The 9,032-nt window shown below is 41.1% G+C and overlaps 1 long non-coding RNA gene across 1 annotated transcript in view; it reads left to right on the forward strand.

The window, feature by feature from the left end:
- LOC117444834 (uncharacterized) overlaps positions 1 to 8,667 on the forward strand; it is an 8,866-nt gene extending 199 nt beyond the window's left edge. Inside the window, exons 2-3 of the long non-coding RNA XR_004551888.2 lie at positions 4,096 to 4,210; positions 8,562 to 8,667. This is a non-coding gene — a long non-coding RNA (uncharacterized lncRNA). The remainder of the gene's footprint in view (positions 1 to 4,095; positions 4,211 to 8,561) is intronic.
- Positions 8,668 to 9,032: the final 365 nt, after the last annotated feature.

Here is a 9,032-nt window from a genome sequence, read left to right on the forward strand (position 1 = left end):
TACTCACAGTATTAAGAGTCGGGGAACTATTCTTCAAGATGCAAAGGTTGTATTGTCACATGCACGTAGGCTAGTGTGGAAATGGCCCGAGCTCCTCCAACATCGAATAAAATACAAAATACACGTACAAAATAGTGCAAGAAGTATATACACGCACATAGAATAGGATATATACAAGAACAGAATGTCAAATTAAATATTGTACAGTAAGAAGAAACTAAAAACAGTTTTGATATATTTTCGGTGTTTTGAAGACACTATGCGATTTATTATAATGAGACTAAATAATGTGAGTCATGCCCATCTTTCAGGGTCTTTCAAACTAAAGATAATCATCAATAATCTATCTTTTTTAAATCTCCATCAAATACAATTAATACTCAAGTCATGATGCAAAGGGGAACACAACAATAAATAGCTTTTAATTGTTCATATATTTGCATAACTGACAAAGCCTGTACTTTACAGCAAATACTGAAACGTATTTTCTCCAGATTTAAAGGATAAATCAGCAAATTAGCCGTTTGCTTTCTCATAACGTTGGGATATGCAAGTGATAAATACTGTTTATAAAACGGACACGTCAAATCAAGCAATCTGATTGGTTCTTAGCCGTGATATAATGAGCGTATATCACTTTTCACAACAAGTCAGTATCCCTCCGCGTCTGAGAAAAAGTTACAACCGTTACAACTGTTACATTATATTTGAAACTAACTAACAACGCTTAAGATGGAAACATTTAAGGTTAACTTGGACCTCCGGGGTGGCCTCACTATGGAGGAGTGGGTTGAGGAGTGCCTATCTCCAGAAAGCACCTAAACGACGACATGCAGAGCTACGTGAAGAGCAGGTAGACCAACTGGAGAAGTGCCACCATTCAAAAGCTTTCTGATGCGGGTCTTGAAACAAAGCAGAGACATGATGAGCGTTAGTGGCCACAGGTGCGAAAGCTCTCTCCAGAGCTGCTGGAAGCCCAATCTCGGGGACCGGAGAAAGTGGAGCAATATTCTCGCCACGCCGAGCAACAGCCAGAACAACCTCAACAAGTAACCTCGTAAGCCATGCTACTGATGCTGGACAGGTTTTCAGTGGCTGCACAATAAACGGCAACATACAAATTAATGTAAATAAATAGCCCAATAATGGATCAACGCTCTCTGTCTAATAGTTCGCTAGCTGTTAGTGTTGTTGCATAGCAACCACCTCGCACTATGTTTCGCGCAGAAGGCAACGGAGGGACTATTTTATTTTGAACATCATTATTTACAATTACTTACAATTACATTATTTACAAACTATTTAAATTAGAGTGTGTATTTTTCTTTCATAGTGCCACATTTGGTAACCGTTTTATAAAAGCAATAGCTCACTTCAGGCCGTGATATATGCTACAATATGAGCTATTGCTTAAAGGGGACCTATCATGCAAAATGCACTTTGTGATGTCTTTTCTACATCAACATGTGTCCCCGGTGTGTCGGGGAACTCACGCAGCGTCAGAAAATAAAACCCTCTCTTTTCGTCCGTACCCACATCTTTTAAAAACCGGTGTAAAACGAGCGGATACAGATTTGCTGCCGATATGACGTCAAATCGGCAGCGGACCCAGAGAAAATTGCTATCAGAAACAATGCCTGACGTGCTTTGGACGTAATCTCGTCTTTGTTTACATTAGCAAGCCTCGCTAACACTCAGAGCTAACCTGTACTGGAGAGCACGTGTTTAAAAAGCAGGAAATAAAAAAGGAACTCAAGAAAAAAAGCAGCACTGTTTCAGAGATAATCCTTGATGTGGTTTAGAACTGGATGGCGTTTTATCACAGCAGAATTTAACTTTATATCCGTTAGAATTCTGATCAGGCATTAGCTCCGCCTCCTTTTTTTCTTTTTTTTAAGCTAAGGACCCAAAATCCACGTTTCTCTAACAGGGCTTCAAAAGAGGGGTTTGAGCAGAATGAGGCGTGGCTACAACGAGTGAACTGTTTGGTATTTTGAAAAAAAAAACTTCACAGACATGTTTTGTATAGGTATGGCCCAACAATATGTGTTTCAGATATAGCATGATAGGTCCACTTTAAATATACTGTATAAGCTGACACATTACAAAACGAATGGTCAAAACATAGCAGCAGAGGCCGAAATATCCTGATTTTTTGCACAATAATTAGTTGAGAACTTGGTCAAAATACTATATTGATGATATCACATATCCTTTCTATTTAAGTCACGTCCCAGTTTAATAAATGCTTTTTCTTTATGAACTTCAGCAGCGACCCTTTAGATTCAACATATGCTACATTACCTTTTGGAACATGCTCCGAGCGGTATATAAACTCATACACATGAATGTTTTAAATTTCTCCCGGGACATATGCTCTGAGATGTCTGACTGTTACAGGAATAGGTACAAGCCGCGGTGTTTCTATATAATATCTCCGGAAATACGATCTGAGGATATCACAGCGTTGCATTGTCTCAAAACTAATAAAACAGTTTTGAAAAGTGAGAGCCTTTGGGAAATCCTCTCCTTGTGCAGTCTATAGTTTTAGGATTTAATGACTTTTAGCTCCTGGTGCTCAGACGCAGGCGAGTGGGCAGTTCACTCCTTCTGGATCTCACTTCCTTCTTTATAGGAAGAGGATGGAAGCTTTACAATGGGACAAAGAGCACGGCATTGCCTTTAGACAAGTCCCCGTCCTCTCCTGTGACTCGGAGAGAACGAGTGAGGAAAGTCAATTAGCGTTAACGAGGTGGAGAGAGGGTGTTTCTCAGGAAGGGACAGAGAGGTGGGAGATAGTGGTGATCTAACTATCTATCATTATATATATCCAAAAGTCGTACTTTAGTAGAAGTATACCAGTATGACAAGCTAAATAAATATCAAAAGTAAATGTACCTATTAGGCTGCCGACGGACCCATTTCAAAGTATAATTGTATTTAGAGATTGAATTATTATTTACAAGCATGAGGCAGCATTTTATGTTTTTTTAACTAAAACAACTTGCTATACTGTTGGGTATGTTTAATCTATAACAACTATTCTGTATACATCATATTTTACACATTTAAATGTAATGCATGGTTAGTTGTTCTAAACCCTAGTAAAATGTTCTATCCATCCATCTATCTATCTATCTATCCATCTATCCATCCATCTATCTATCTATCTATCCATCTATCCATCCATCTATCCATCCATCTATCTATTTATCTATCTATCCATCTATCCATCCATCTATCCATCCATCTATCTATCTATCCATCTATCCATCCATCTATCCATCCATCTATCTATCTATCCATCTATCCATCCATCTATCCATCCATCTATCTATCTATCCATCTATCCATCCATCCATCCATCCATCTATCTATCCATCTATCCATCCATCTATCTATCCATCTATCTATCTATCCATCTATCTATCCATCCATCTATCCATCCATCCATCCATCTATCTATCTATCCATCTATCTATCTATCCATCTCTCTATCCATCCATCTATCCATCTATCCATCTATCCATCCATCTATCCATCTATCCATCCATCCATCTATCTATCCATCCATCTATTTATCTATCCATCTATCTATCCATCCATCTATCTATCCATCTATCTATCTATCCATCTATCCATCCATCCATCCATCCATATCCATCTATCCATCCATCTATCCATCCATCCATCTATCCATTCCATCTATCCATCCATCTATCTAATCTACCTACAGTATCAGTGCATGTGAGTGTGTTTCAGTGTGTGTGTCCTCGCCCGCTGTGTTCTGTGTGTTTTTCCAGCGTCGTCAGCTCCATTCCATTTGTATTGATTCAGGCCTGACGTCTCCCCTTCCTCCCCCGATCCTCACGATGCCCCTCGCTGTCCTTCCTTCTCCTTTTGTTTCTCAAAACTCAATTAACTGCCAGCCTGTCTTTGCCTTTCTTTTCAACTCTATTTCCGTGTGTGTGTGTGTGTGTGTGTGTGTGTGTGTGTGTGTGTGTGTGTGTGTGTGTGTGTGTGTGTGTGTGTGTGTGTGTGTGTGTGTGTGTGTGTGTGTGTGTGTGTGTGTGTGTGTGTGTGTGTGTGTGTTAGGTGTGATCGACTTCCTGGTGAGCCAGCACCCTGTGGCTCAGATCCTCAGAGATCATGTGATCTTCAAAATCGTCCCCATGCTGAACCCTGACGGCGTCTACCTGGGAAACTACAGGTGCTCAAACACACGTCTTTTAATTCCTCTATGTCAGGGGTGTCCAAACTATTTTCACCGAGGGCCACATACAGAAAAAGATACAAAGTGCTGGGCCACTCACTAGAGGTATATCGCCTCATAAGTTAGCAAAATAAATCGAATGTCGGCACGTGATGCTTGTGAGTGTTGGCAGCCCATCTCTTAAAACAGAAGCCTCAGATTGATTATAATAAGGAGAAATATGACGGGGTTTATTTCAAGCTTGTTATGGAAATAAGTCAACTAAGATTTGTTAGAAAATGTTTCCAACTTTAATTGACTGAATCGATTTGAAAAGTGGTCTTATTAACACGTGAATACTACTGTGTGATATATGTACAATATAAGACAAGCACAAGTTTCATTTGTGGGCCATTATACTTTTTTCATTTGCTGAGGGCCGATTCAAAATGGTCCGCGGGCCGCATTTGGCCCCCGGGCCGTAGTTTGGACACCCCTGCTTTATGTGAATGCATCATGTGCAGGAAGCAGGACCCAAAAGCAGATTAAAGTGTCAAAAATAACTCCTTTATTTCAAGGCTATACGATAAACAAAGACAGAACAGAACACTCACCGAAGACCAAGTCATGACACAAGTAGGGATGGGAACAATTAATCGAATATTCGAAATGATTCAGGTATTAGAATAATTATTCATGTATTCGAATGAGTTATTAATTTTTTTATTAAAATGTCAAACAAAAATTCTGCAAAAAAAGATTTTACCCAATTTTTTTTTAATATAGGATGTGTACATTTCCGTTAACCGGTTAACCGTTTTTTGGGGGGTCGAATATTCGAATATACATTTGCTTTCAAATTCCCATCCCTAAACACAAGACGAACTGACAAAGACAGACAGAAAAACCAGAACTTAAATACACACAAGACTAATCGTACAAACAAGACACAGGTGAGGAGGGAGGAGAACACACAGGGGCACCAGGTGCACACAATCGGGTAATCAGACTCACCAGGGAAACTAACGACAGGGAACCACAGACAGATCCAGACCAGACAAGACACAACGCAGACAGAAAACCACAGACAGATCTAGACAAGACACAACGCAGACAGAAAACCAAAGACAGATCTAGACCAGACAAGACACAACGCAGACAGAAAACCACAGACAGATCTAGACAAGACACAACGCAGACAGAAAACCAAAGACAGATCTAAACCAGACACAACGCAGACAGAAAACCACAGACAGATCTAGACAAGACACAACGCAGACAGAAAACCAAAGACAGATCTAAACCAGACAAGATACAACGCAGACAGAAAACCACAGACAGATCTAGACAAGACACAACGCAGACAGAAAACCAAAGACAGATCTAGACCAGACAAGACACAACGCAGACAGAAAACCACAGACAGATCTAGACAAGACACAACGCAGACAGAAAACCACAGACAGATCTAGACAAGACACAACGCAGACAGAAAACCACAGACAGATCTAGACCAGACACAACGCAGACAGAAAACCAAAGACAGATCTAAACCAGACACAACGCAGACAGAAAACCACAGACAGATCTAGACAAGACACAACGCAGACAGAAAACCAAAGACAGATCTAGACCAGACAAGACACAACGCAGACAGAAAACCACAGACAGATCTAGACAAGACACAACGCAGACAGAAAACCAAAGACAGATCTAAACCAGACACAACGCAGACAGAAAACCACAGACAGATCTAGACAAGACACAACGCAGACAGAAAACCAAAGACAGATCTAAACCAGACAAGACACAACGCAGACAGAAAACCACAGACAGATCTAGACAAGACACAACGCAGACAGAAAACCAAAGACAGATCTAGACCAGACAAGACACAACGCAGACAGAAAACCACAGACAGATCTAGACAAGACACAACGCAGACAGAAAACCAAAGACAGATCTAAACCAGACAAGACACAACGCAGACAGAAAACCACAGACAGATCTAGACAAGACACAACGCAGACAGAAAACCACAGACAGATCTAGACAAGACACAACGCAGACAGAAAACCACAGACAGATCTAGACCAGACACAACGCAGACAGATCGTGACAATTTCAGACATTTCATGGTTTTACACGTGGGATTATATCCTCTTGACTCCGCCTTAATGAATTCATATAGCTCACAGCAGTGCATATGTTAGAAGATAGTATGTGGCCGTGGGGCTGCTTTCTCTCCGTCCATCCTCTCCGCCTCTCCGTCTTCAACACTGTTGCTGCAGCTCTGTGGGCCTCCTCCTCTCCTCCTCTCTTCTCTCTTCTCTCCCTTCTTCATAATTGCCTTTTACTTAATAGGCTCAGCCCCAGGAATACTAATGCTCACTGTGATAAGCATCGGCAGCTCAGTGTGCGCGTGTGAGTGCCATCTAGTGGCGATGCCTCGACACTGCCTCCCACTGACTCAGTCGCAGTGAAGATGTCCATAAATAATATCGTTGCCTGTGATTGGTGGCTGCTTATTTTCATTAGCTTGCTTTCACACTGAGCGGCAATTATCAGAGTATTGACAGAATGTGAGTAGTGGTATTCCTAAACTCACCAATCACACAGGCTTTTTATACACACACACACACACACACACACACACACACACACACACAGACAGCACACAGCCGTCCCTGCAGGATACAGTGCAGAGCAGACTGAAATGGATACATGCAGAGCGAAAAAAATCAAAATCAGTTAACCTGGGATGAGTATTGTTTTCACGGCTGGCTGCTCTGCTCTGCGAAAGTATCAGTATCATTACCAAGGTCTTCACGAAATGTCACAGACACACAGGACAACAAACAGGGCAGCTCAGGGTGCTTCGTAACATGCAAACACCCCATTATGGCAATTGCAGGGTGCTAGAGACAGAAGAGGAGCAAAACTCCTCTTTACCTGTTAACATCCATCCATTATCCTCCATCTATTCATGAGCCGGGGAAAGGTCACCGTGGGATTTACTGTCTGTAACATATCTAAATTCCCTCTACACACATTGAGATGTTCCAAATACTTGGTGTAAAACGGTTAAACTGCATATACTACATTAAAGGGGCCCTGCTCAGTTTCGGGTGTATATCAGTATGTAGTGTCTCTACTTTAAAGAGTGCTCTCCTGCTGATGTTCAGGTGTATATCAGCGTGTAGTGTCTCTACTTTAAAGAGTCCTCTCCTGCTGATGTTCAGGTGTATATCAGTATGTAGTGTCTCTACTTTAAAGAGTGCTCTCCTGCTGATGTTCAGGTGTATATCAGTATGTAGTGTCTCTACTTTAAAGAGTCCTCTCCTGCTGATGTTCAGGTGTATATCAGTATTTAGTGTCTCTACTTTAAAGAGTCCTCTCCTGCTGATGTTCAGGTGTATATCAGTATGTAGTGTCTCTACTTTAAAGAGTCCTCTCCTGCTGATGTTCAGGTGTATATCAGTATTTAGTGTCTCTACTTTAAAGAGTCCTCTCCTGCTGATGTTCAGGTGTATATCAGTATGTAGTGTCTCTACTTTAAAGAGTCCTCTCCTGCTGATGTTCAGGAAAACCCCCAAAAAGCTTTAAATGGCCTCTTTAAATGTCCAGAAGTTTTTTTGTAGGCAAACAAAATGTCAAAATGTTCTGTTTCTCAATACAACTGCCTTGTTTGCATATTTTATGCAAACATACTTATAAACCACTCTATTTAATACGAATTTCACAATATAGCTTCCGCCATTTTCATTTGAATGTCTGGATTCTGAGTGGGGCATTTATTTGCTATAAAGTGCCTTCAATTGCAATGTGTCCCCCTTTAAAGATGCCCATTGCCTTTGTGACTCTTTACCTGTCAGTCAGTGCTCAGGGAAGGCTTTCATTATAATTAGTCAGTCATTTTTATTCATCACAAACCATTGTCTTCAGTAGGTAGGTAGTAGTGAAGGAGTTATTTAGGACCCAGGGATATGTTCATGCTTCTTTGTTTGTAAGCAGGCTTATTTTATGTTGCATTGTTCTCCACTTAAAAATATAATACACTGTAGTTTTAACGTTATTTGTAAAGTTACATTTACAATCCTTTTTGAATGCTAAATTGTTTCTTTAAACATACTTATTTTTGATTATCCTTATACAGTATATCACTTTTTTAACCTACTGTGTGTGTGTGTGTGTGTGTGTGTGTGTGTGTGTGTGTTGTGTGTGTGTGTGTGTGTGTGTGTGTGTGTGTGTGTGTGTGTGTGTGTGTGTGTGTGTGTGTGTGTGTGTGTATGTGTGTGTGTGTGTGTGTGTGTGTGTGTGTGTGTGTGTGTGTGTGTGTGTGTGTGTGTGTGTGTGTGTGTGTGCGCAGGTGTTCTCTGATGGGTTTTGACCTGAATCGCCACTGGCAGGATCCCTCTCCATGGGCTCACCCCACGCTGCACGCTGTCAAACAACTCATAGTGCAGATGAACCAAGACCCGGTGAGTGAGCACACACACACACACACACACACACACACACACACACACACACACACAGATGTACATGTTGTCAACAGCTTTAAAATCAAAACAGCTCCACCTGTTAAAAATCTGCTCAAAGATAGTTGGTCACCCTGTCAGAGACTTTCTGACTCAGCAGACCATAATAACCTGACCAGCAACATCGCCTGGGACCCAATACCGAAGCATCCTTTGTGCTCCAGTCAACCCTCACAGTAAATACAGAGCTGTTTTCTCTCAGTGATCGTGCTGTTATGTTAAAGGCAGAGAGGGCGAAAGTACACACATCCTTTACTCAAGTATAGGTACAGATACTCGTGTTTAAAAGTACTGTGAAA

This window comes from Pseudochaenichthys georgianus, unplaced genomic scaffold (genome assembly GCF_902827115.2).
Source record: "Pseudochaenichthys georgianus unplaced genomic scaffold, fPseGeo1.2 scaffold_948_arrow_ctg1, whole genome shotgun sequence".
In the NCBI taxonomy this organism is placed as follows: domain Eukaryota; kingdom Metazoa; phylum Chordata; class Actinopteri; order Perciformes; family Channichthyidae; genus Pseudochaenichthys; species Pseudochaenichthys georgianus.